An 11,831-nucleotide genomic window follows, 5' to 3' on the forward strand; every position below is an offset into this window, starting at 1 on the left:
AAGGAATTTTTCATTGGAGGTTTAGTAAAAGGTTTAGTTGATGTGTACCGGAAGTTGTGTCATGAAAGGAAGCAAGATAAATTGGGTGAGGAAAAGTTGGCCAAAACATCGTGAAACAACAACTAATAAAGATGAGGATAATAGTCGGCAATAAATAAATTAATAAATAATACTCATCTCAATAATGAATTCCAATGAAAATATTTACGTATTTTTGTTTGTTTGTTCCTTTGTGACGGTACCAGACGGCGTGGGGGCCGAGAGAGGTTTGAACTGTAGTGACACAGCTAAAAAGTAACGGCCACGCCACGTTACATTATATTAATTGGACTATTCTATCCTACAGATGGTTTAAACACAATTGTGGTAACAGAGATGCGATTCGAACGAATGCCAGGAAGTGACTGATTTGAATAGCCACCTTTCTTTCTCTGCTTTGTTGGGATGCACTTTCCTATTCACTTCTAAAAGAAAATAGAGCTTTCACAGGAACGTTTTAACTCAATATATATATATATATATATATATATATATATATATATATTGGGGGGGATCGTTTTTAAACCAAAAATTTAACAGGCTGATGTGAACCCCTATAAAAACGAAAAATAATATCTGGGCAGGAGCTGCTAAAAACAGCCTATCCTGCCTTGACAGAGTACAAAATAGACTTTGTGGCTTAGTGGGGGATGCCCTTTTCTCTACCCTGCAACCTCTCTCCCACAGAAGAGACGTTGCGAGCCTATCCTTGTTTTATCGTTATTTCCATGGCAGGTGCTCGTCTGAACTCTAATCTCTGGTCCCCCCTCGCCAATCTTTCACGAAAAACACCTGTCTAGCTGAATCCACTGTCTAAATTTTCCCCCACTCTTTATCTGTGCCTAAATCAAAACGCGGATTCCATGAACAAAGCTTCTTTCTTAGAACTGCACGCCTGTGGAACTCTGTTCCGTCTGCCTGCTTCCCACTGGACTACAACTTGGATGTGTTCAAGTCCAATGTTAACAAATTCCTAATGAACCGCCCCCTTAAGTAAACACTTCATCAAATCTCCACACTAACGTAATGTACTTGCAATAACCTTTTTCCCTGAGTGGCTTCCGGGCCTTGATAAGTGGTGATCACTGTGTAAAAAAAAAAAGAAAAAAAAAAGAGTTCCTAAGAGATCAAACATTGCACACTTCGCACACATAAAATATATGCTCCCACTTTCCCCATACCTTTTGGTCGGAGGAGGTGAAACGAAAAACAATACTCCAAAACTCATGTACAGCTCTATCATCTCACGTATATCTATACACACACTAACTCCTAGTTGAAGTAAGTGTCTTTAATGCTGCTAGGCTTAACAGAGCTGGATAGAAAGAAAGAGAAATATACAGAGTGTAGTGAGCCGTAGGGATAGATAAACACCATAAAAAATAAGAGCGAGGGGGGTGATCAAACAGAGCTGAGAGTAAAAAGATATCAAAATACTAAAGTCTTATGTACGACATGAAAAGAAACTGGAATCTTAGGAAGATCTTCATCATTCCAGTAATAATAAGAGCAACCGGACTTATGAAAAAGAATTTCAAAAACTACCTGTCGAATATACCTGGTGAATCTCTTAGTTTGAGTGACTGGTATAGTGTGTGAATGTCTGGCATCCGGCAGGATGCCACATCCCCATAACAACAAAACGATTAGAAAATTAAAACACAAGAACAAGGTAAACCAACACACACACACACACACGCACGCACAGTGCCACGCTACCCATTACACTCAAACATGCATATTCACACTAACAAATATATAGACGTACCCATCTTTAGATCTCGTGTCTGATATTCATGGAATATTTTCTTAGCAAAACACAAGTTGCATAAACTTTCCCAAATGAACATTCTGACCAAAAATGACTTTTATCTTGTTTGTAAACGTATAGTTACATACATAATTTGTTATTTAATAATGTTTTCCTTGATTTTTCATTAACGAACTCCATTTATTATTTTAATTAGCACTTGCAAGCCGGTGACCGTAATATTCCTCAATGTTTTACTTATTCCCATTTTAATATGCATATACATCTGCTTAATATACGTTCATTTTCTTCTTCCACCCACATTTATAACCAACTAGCAAGGAGACTCAACGTTGAATGATGATCCATCAGTGTTTCACACTCTCATATTTTTATTGTCATCGAAATCGGAAAAATCGACCATTTTTCAATCAAATTGATTGATTGCTTGCTCTGGTTGGGAACTTACTGCGGTGGTGCACTAAGAGGAAGCTTCATATGCCTCTTTGCAGTGACTAAGTTCACAATGTATTGTAGTCTTCATTGCACTGTAGAGAACCTACTGTCGATTTGATAAAATTATTGAATTAAATGCAAAAGTTAAGTATCATGCTTCAGTTGTGCTCTAAACAGAAACTTTCATTTCGAACGCGCCCCTGTCATATCAAAGAACATACTGTAGATTTTATATGACTGGCCTTATTGCTTGTGTGGTAATAACATTTATCAAATGCATTCGTCATGTTAGGCTTTGTAAGGTGTTAAAATCGCCTGTTCCTTTTTTCATGAGATTATTTCGATTATCGATTATCGATATTTATATCGAAAACATTTTGATGCAAAACACCGCCAGACACATAAGTACCTTCGTGAGAAATTTAATAAAAATCGGCCCAGCCATTTTTGAGTCCACATGGAATGAACTCACACGCAGGCACAGACAGAGATACAGACACAGCATAATCACGTTGACACACCGGTTCCCATCAGATCACCGAAGTTAAGCAACGTTGAACCTGGTCATTACTAAAATGGGTGACCAATTTGGGAATTCCAGGAGCTGCATGTAAGAGGACGTCGACACCTCTCCGGAAGAGTTGCAAAAACCTAACGTCGTCATCTCCCCTAACAGAGATATACATGCGACTGGAGACGGCTTGTAAATTTAATACTTCCATGGAACTTCCTCCTTCGGAGGAATCTGATTAAATCCAAATGGGGTTAGTACGGTTCCACACACACACGCGCACACACACACACACACACACACACACACACACACACACACACAATACTTTTTATATAATTGTAGAGATTTATATTAATTGCTGTCACTAACCAAAGACGCTATCGTCATCCAAAAAAATAGAGATCACGCCACACAATAAAGCTGTTATCACCAAAGATTAATTTAATTGTTGCAGAAACTTTCAGCTGATTATTGGGGCTCATCGAAAGTAAGGGAGGGAGGAGTAATGAAATGTTTCGAAATACAGAATTTCGCTTTGTTCATTTTTATGATTTTCTGTTTAAGTTATTTCATTAAATAATCGGTAATATTTTTCGTTTCTTCAGAAATCCATGTAATGCTTTACGTTTTCTTTTTTTTTTTGTACTTAAGACTGATATTTAAAAAGTGTCAAAAAAAGAAGAAGAAAGAAATCGAATAAATAGTAGCGTTGGGACGATTAATCAGAATCGGTAATCTGAAAAATCGGAATTTTGGACCGTATCGGAATCGTAATATCGTTTGCCAATTTTCCTATATTTTTATTTTTATTTTATTTTATATTTTATTTTTGTAAATAAATAAATGCTCATTTTAAATTAAAATATTAGGCACGGCCAAAACGAAAGGAGGGAGTAAGTATTTTTGATGGAGTCTCTCTTTAAAAATCTACCAAAAATCAAGTAATTATTCAATAAATACGAAATTTTCACCGATTATTAAATGAAGAATACACTTTATAATATTGTACTTTTTTCATAATCATTTTTTTGTCTTCTTTATTTGTGGTTACAAATATGCTTAAAATAATCAACCGAAACTGAACAAAATATATTGTATTGTGAGGATTGTAGATAAAACAAACAAACAAAAAACTGCGCACGCAACAGATTTTAAGGTTGAATGTCCGAATTTGAATGTCTTTTATTTTTATTTTATTTTTTATTTTTTTACACAGTGATCACCACTTATCAAGGCCCGGAACCCACTCAGGGATAAGGGTTATTGCAAGTACATTACGTTAGTGTGGAGATTTGATGAAGTGTTTACTTAAGGGGGATGTTCATTAGGAATTTGTTAACATTGGACTTGAAGACATCCAAGTTGTAGTCCGGTGGGAAGCAGGCAGATGGAACAGAGTTCCACAGGCGTGCAGTTCTAAGAAAGAAGCTTTGTTCATGGAATCCGCGTTTTTATTTAGGCACAGATATAGAGTGGGGGGAATTTTTCACAGTGGATTCAGCTAGACGGGTGTTTCTCATGAAAGATTGGCGAGGGGGGACCAGAGATTAGAGTTCAGATGAGCACCTGCCATGGAAATAACGATAAAACAAGGATATGCTCGAAACGTCTCTTCTGTGGGAGAGAGGTTGCAGGGTAGATAAAAGGACATCCCCCAATAAGCCATAAAGAAGTCTATTTTGTACTCTGTCAAGGCAGGATAGGCTGTTTTTAGCAGCTCCTGCCCAGATATGGCAACAGTATTCCATCCTAGGACGTACTTGGCTTTTATGAACTGCATCAGTAGTGAGATATCTTCTGGAGCGGTAGAAGGATCCCACCATCTTTCCAGCGACCATGGCAACAGACTTGATGTACGTGTTCCATTTCAGATCAGGAGTAAAGGTCAAACCCAGAATCTTGTCAAAACACGGGGCCTCATTCAGACGAGAGCCATCCATCACAATTGATGCCAGATGGGGATCAGAGCGTTGATGATGTAAGGATAGGAGTTTGGTTTTGGATGCATTAAAGGTAACCAGCCACATCTTCCCCCACTGAACCACGCGCTCGAGATCAGAGGAGAGAGAACCAGAGAGAACTTTGTCATTTACAGCCTTTGATGTGTTGCCGTAGATGGTCGTGTCATCAGCATAGATGTCAACGAATGATTTAAGTATGTGTTTAGGGAGGTCATTGATGTAGATCAGGAAGAGAGTTGGGCCCAGGATTGACCCCTGAGGGACTTCAGCATTTATATTGCAGGCTTCCGATTTTTGTCCATCTACCACTACTCTTATGAGCCTATCGGAGAGAAATGATTTAATGATTGAGAAAACATTTCCAGTTATACCCTAGCTGGAAATCTTGTGAAGTAGACCCTTATGCCATACCTTGTCGAAGGATTTTGATATGTCAAGAGCAATTGCCCTAGAAAGGAAGCCTTTGTCAAGAGATTTACTAATCCTGTGGGATATAATCGTCAGCACATCTGCGGTAGATCTTGCAGAGCGGAAACCATATTGTGTGTCACTAAGAAGGTTATTCCTGCTGAGGTGGTTGACTACTTCTCTATTTAATATTGATTCAAGCAACTTACTCATAACACAGAGGAGACTTATTGGTCTGTACTGAGAGGGAGATGACTTATCACCTGAATTCTTGAATACAGGGCAAACTGATGAGGTCTTCCAGGGAGTCGGAAAGCATGTCTCCTTAAGGCAGCGCTTAAATAGTTTCGTAAGTATGGGAGCAAGTTCTGGTCGAAGCTTTTTTAACACTATAATTGGGATGCTATCAGGGCCAGTTGCTTTACTGGAATCTAGGTTCTTGATTAGCTTGGCGACCTCCTGCACGGATATTTGTATGTTACCTAGCTTGTTCTGTGTTATAGGAGGAAATATTTTCATCTTTTGTGTTTTTGAAGTGTGAAATTCGTTGAATATGTTAATAATAATTATTATCTTTTAGATTAGCAAAAAAAAATTTTTTTTTCATTTGCGAAAAACACTACTTTTAAATCTTTGAATAATAAATTAAGAATTTTCTTTTAGTAAGCCCAATATTGCTAATATGCAATTAAATAGAAAATGCTTTGAAGAATCGATACAAAAAAATAAAAAAAAATCGATAAATTACGGCACGTTTGCTAAAAATACGATAATTTCTTTCGGCAATTTCTTGTTAATTCATCTATGATGGACCAAGCGTGATACTAAATACAGGAGTCGTTTCCAACACATATGGCGCTTAGCATTCCCAAAATGGTCACCCATCTGGTACTGGCCAGCCTCATCGTCGTTTAACTCCGGGGGTTATGTAAGCGACACACACACACACACACACACACACACACACACATATATATATATATATATATATATATATATATATATATTATATATATATCGCTTATGAAAAAGAATTAAACTATTCACTTAATCGTTAAACGTTAAAAATACATGGCTAAATGAAGTTTATTTAGCCCTGTCAAGGCCTCTGTAGTTTATTTTAAACTATCATTAACTTTTTTAAACTATCATTAATATTTTTTTACTTTCGCTATGCGAAATCTAGAGTGGTATAAAAAGTAGTAATTATTTGAAATTCAGGTACTTAAAATATTTTTGCATATTCTTATTGCAAATCATTCTAAATCTTATTTAGACAAAAAACAAACATTAATTGGTTCAAAATCCTTTTAAAAAATATTTAAATGTTTTATCGATTGAGACAAAAATGTCGGTGAATGGTGTGGTTTTGAAAAATTTTTAATTTAAAATTCTATTAAAAATAGTAAAAAAAAGTTTTATATTATTCTGCTTTCCATATGATAAAATTCAGGCTTTTATCTTTCTGGAAAAAGAAGTCGCTCAAAAATATTCGATTTTAATAGATTTTAATTCGTTAAAAAAACAACTACTTGTTTATTTTTCTATATTTTTTTTTTGCCGTGCCTATAAAATATCTAGATCATTCTCCCCCACAAATGTGTCTTCACATTTGCGAAAATATATGCACATATAACATAGGATTTTAAAGTAATCCAAAAATTGCAAAAACAAACAACAAAACAAAAAAACAAAAAAAACAAAAAAAAACGAAAAAATAAACAATAGCCCCTGTAACTATACCTAAATTATAAATAGAGATAACATAAGAATCAGAATCGGTAATCGCATTGGAATCGTAGGGGAAAAATTCACTGGAATCGTTCCATAACTAAAAATAGTAAGATGGAGTTCAGGGGTATCAGCAGGAGTTTAATATTTTCCTGGGAAACGTTGGGACACGAATCCTGCAAGTATACTTTGAAATATAGATTTTCACTTCGTCGTTATTATTATTTTTTTCTTTTGCTTTTTGTTTATTTCATTAAATAATCGCAATTCGATAATGGTGTGAGTAAACACAGATGTTTTTGTTTTCTATTCTTTTGAATTAAAAATTCTTGTAAAATCTGTGCGATTAATTTTATTCATTCAATAAAAAGACGAAAGAAAATCTGCATCACATTTTGTCAGCTTGTATTAAACTCGGAAGCCATTTTCTCGATTTTGAAATGTAAAGTCAAATCTCGACAAAAAATAAAAAGAAAAGAAGAGAAAAAAGAGAAAAGTTTTAATCAAAACATTCAACAACAATGAATTTTTTTAATGCAACCATTAAATCTGCATTGCGACAGAAATGCAATTTCAAACTTCAGTGTGACAGACTGGCGTGCAGAATGATTGACCGACAGAGCCGCTTATAAAAATGCACAGGAAGATCTAAAATTCCCATTTCAGACTAGAATTCCTATTTCAAATTTAAGCATGAAATAGTGTCTAAAATGTTATTTAAAATTTCAGGGTGAAAGACCGACTTGCGAACGAACGTGGTCGTTTGTGCATAAACGAACCCAAAATGCTATTTCAAACTTAAGCATGACAAACCGACTGAAATGCTATTTACAACTGAAGAATGCTATTTCAAACATAAGCATGAAAGACCAACGAAAATGCTATTTCAAACATAAGCATGACAGACCAAAGAAAATTCTATTTCAAACTTAAGCATGGCAGAAGAACTAAAATGTTATTTGAAACTTAAGCATGGCAAATCAACGAAAATGCTATTTCAAACATAAGCATGGCAGACTAACGAAAATACTATTTCAAACTTAAGCATGACAGACCAACGAAAATGCTATTTAAAACTGAAGAGTGAACAGAACAGTGAAAATGCTCTTTTCAACTTAGCATAATAAACTGACAGACTGTCGGATTGATGCTTAGAGATTATTATTCACATCTAAAAATCCTATTTCAAATTCAAGCATCATAGATAGATATAATAGATAAATGCAGCTTGGATATAATAGAAAGGGATATAATGCAGGTTGCATATAAAAGAAATGCTTGGATGCAGCTAAAAACGCAGTCTATTATTATAAGAACAGAGTGTAGTATCTGTTTCGATACTACACTTCATCTTTTCTGATCTTCATTAATGAAGAAGAAATTCTTTTAGACATTTTGCAGTAATTATTTTTTTTTGTTCTTCAAATCACGAGTGTTCTTTATTTTTTGAGGAAATAAATTCTTCTCACATTAAAAACTGACATTGTGTCTAAGTTTGCCCTCGTGGGGAGCCAAGTAAATAGAGTCAATCTATTATTATATTAAAGCCGAGATAATTAACATTTATTTCCCTATATATTAATTAAACTATTAAAGAAAAAAATTCATGTTTGAATATTCCTTGGTTTTGGGATTGAATCATTGCTCGGGTGCTTGTAGGTGTGTGCGTTTGGGGGAGGGGGATGATGAAGAACAAAAAGGAAACTTAAACCTGTTTAAATATAAAAAAAACGATAAAAAGTAACGATTTTAAAAATGGATAAAAAAAAAATCAGTGGGTGGGGGCTAGGTGACAGGTCGGATCGAACCCGGCGCCTTTAGGGCCATAGGCTGAGCCTGAACACCAACAAGAGTGATTTAAAAGTGAAAGTGAAGCATCACGTTATTCCGCAGTTAATGAGGTCAAATCGTTTTACTGCGGTGACGTTTACATCCGGTGCGAATCCAGTCCAGTTGTTTTTATACTGAAAAGTCAAAACAACACGCGACGATCTGAAAATAGCGAATATTTAACGTTTCAAAGTCGGGCAAATTAAATAGAGAGGCGACCACTGTTGTTAAGTCGTAGATATTATCATTTAGACGTGATATAAAAAGTCTGCCGGAAAAAAGCCTTTTGAAGACATACACAAAAAGCGAACATACATACATACATACATACATGAAGGCTTCCTTCAGTCTTGACAGACTATGGATACCCACTGTAAGGGTGCCTGCGCGTGAAATTTGTGTTGCAAGAGTTGCGCAACCTCTAACCACGCCTCTCCTGAGTCGACATTGTTGCATACCAATGGCAAGTTGAGGTACAAGACGACTGGAAACAATGCCAAGATAAGCGGAGAGCACATACAGCGCCTAGAATTCCCAAATGGTCACCCATCTGGTATTAGCCAGGCTCAACGTTGCTTAACTTCGGTGATCTGACGAGAACCGGTGTATCAACGTGATTATGCCGTATACATACATACATACATACATACATACATACATACATACATACATTTTCGCTTTTATATATATAGATAGATTAACCCTAGAAGTAACCCATCGTTTACTGTTTCTATTTGCCAGTCGTATCCTCTCCCCCTCACTCTCTGTATATTGTTTGATCCCACCCCCCTCGCTCTTATTTTTTATGGTGTTTATCTGTCCCTACCTCTCACCCCACTCTGTCTCTTTCTCTTTCTTTCTAGCTATCTATCTTGATTGACTAGACAGAATCACGGGACATAGGATGAGATCATCATCATCGTATGAATCCCAAGATTCTATTGTTGGCATTGGTTTCTCTGATATTTTTCTAATCAGAATTCTTTCTAGAAAGACATCGGCTACTTATTGAAGGAGACCAACATCCTAAGTAAAATGGAGTTTTGTAATAGAGAGAGAGAGAGAGAGAGAGAGAGAGAGAGAGAGAGAGAGAGAGAGGGAGAGGGGGGAGAGAGAGAGGGGGGGTCAGAGAGTGAGCAAGAACAAAAAATATACTAATTTAAATTTTGTCATTTTATTTTTAATATTTACCTGGCTTTGCAAACTCACTTCTGATTCAAGCAATCTATAGGTAACCCGACGTGTCACATTTTGTCTAGTATTTAATAAAGATATTGAAAGCAATGTAGCACAGGAGAGTTTATTTCGTGTAGAATATGTTAGCACGGCAATAGATAACACTTCATAGTAGATTAGAAAGTTATTAGTCAAGGGAGATAATCTCTAACAAGCAAGGTAACTTTTGTGGTCTTCTGCGACTCAATTGAAAAGTATTCTTTTTTTTTTCTTTTTTTTTTACATGGAACCAATTTTATTTTCCTTTTCCAGAGAGATTTTAAAATTTATTGATGAATTTTTATGATTATTCCAACACCAGTTGCTTTAACGACGTGCGAAAACTGGTGGCATGTTTGTCAGTTGAAAAGCTTCCATTTTGAATTTTAATGACTCTAAAAATATTCATATTCGGGATGATTGTGTTATGTAGCACAACAAAAGAAGTAGCATAAAGGGCAACCGAGATGGGGGGTGGGGTAGCTTGACAAAGATGATAAATAAGTGACGAATCTTGATTGACTAGACAGAATCACGGGACATAGGATGAGATCATCATCGTATCGTATGAATCCAAACATTCTATTGTTGGTATTGGTTTCCCCGATATTTTTCTAGTCAGAATTCTTTCTAGAAATACATCGGGTACTTATTGGAGGAGAACATGATAAAGTTGCCAACATCCTTAGTAAAAGTAAATTTTGTGGAACAAACTGGATTCGAACTTGTAACAACCAGGTCGTCAGTCCGTATCATCATCTCCCATAAGATTTGAAGAAAAACAGTGAAAGATAAAGAAAAGGGGAGTCTGCAAATCATCATCATCATCATCATCATCATCATCATCATCATCATAAAATGGTGAGATCCTTCTTTCGATCCAGCAGATATCTCACTGCTGATGCAATTCTCCACCTATATAAGAGTCAGGTACGTCTAAGGATGGAGTATTGTTGCCACATCTGGACAGGAACTGCTAGAGGGACCTTGTCCTGGCTTGACTTCGTAGCCTAGTAAGGGATGCCCTTTTCTCTTCCCTACAACTTCTTTCTCACAAAGTAGATGCTGCGAGCCTGTCTCTGCTTTATCGTTATTTTCATGTCAAGCGCTCGTCTGAGCTCCAATCTATGGTCCACCCTCGCCAAACTTTCACGAGAAACACTCGTCTAACTGAAAACACTTTTAATAATTTCTTCCAGTCTTTATCCATGCCTAGACATAAATGTAGATTTCATGAACAAAGCTTCTTTCTTAGAACTGTACGCCTGTGGAACTGTCTTCGTTTGCCTGCTTTCCAGCTGATTACAATATGGTATTCTTCAAGTCTAACATAAACAAGTTATTGATGAGACGTTCCCCTAAAGCATTTTAATTCACTAAATTTACACTGCTTACGATTCATATGATATTATCCAATTGACTACTGTACACTCTTTAACCCTTATCCTCGAGTGGCCTCTGAGCCTTGATAAGTGGTGACTCCTATGTAAAAAAATCCTCATCATCATTTTCATTGAACACTCATTAGCCTGTTTAATGTCACCCTGTTAACAAGAGGTCTCTAATTATTTCTATTGGAACACCTTATTTCGAATGTGCAATAAAATCGATATGATATCTTGCGAATTGTTGAAAATTAAATTCCGGAGAGCATCAATGTTGCATTCTGCTGATTTTGGTCACCTCTTCACAGCTCCGAATCGTACAGAGAAATGCATGTCGAAGACGGATTGGTTGGTCTTGTACGCATTTAAAGCAAACCTTTTTTTGTCTTTTGACGTCTGCTTCTATATAAATATTTAATCAGAACAATAAAAATATATTCCGAATCATTTATGTTGGAACATCTCTCGAAGAAACTGATGGTTTTGATCATGTCTTTTTCATGGTGGAAGTCTGATGGTAATTTAAAGTCTTTTATTGGCTG

General features: G+C 36.0%; 2 pseudogenes; one reads left to right on the forward strand and one right to left on the reverse strand.

The window, feature by feature from the left end:
- Positions 1 to 2,739: 2,739 nt before the first annotated feature.
- On the forward strand, positions 2,740 to 2,858 carry LOC145247593 (5S ribosomal RNA; annotated as a pseudogene).
- Positions 2,859 to 9,202: 6,344 nt separating this feature from the next.
- Positions 9,203 to 9,319, reverse strand: LOC145247612 (5S ribosomal RNA; annotated as a pseudogene).
- Between the last annotated feature and the right edge of the window lie 2,512 nt (positions 9,320 to 11,831).

This window comes from Euprymna scolopes, chromosome 25 (genome assembly GCF_053919585.1).
Source record: "Euprymna scolopes isolate OS-2025 chromosome 25, ASM5391958v1, whole genome shotgun sequence".
NCBI lineage: Eukaryota > Metazoa > Mollusca > Cephalopoda > Sepiida > Sepiolidae > Euprymna > Euprymna scolopes.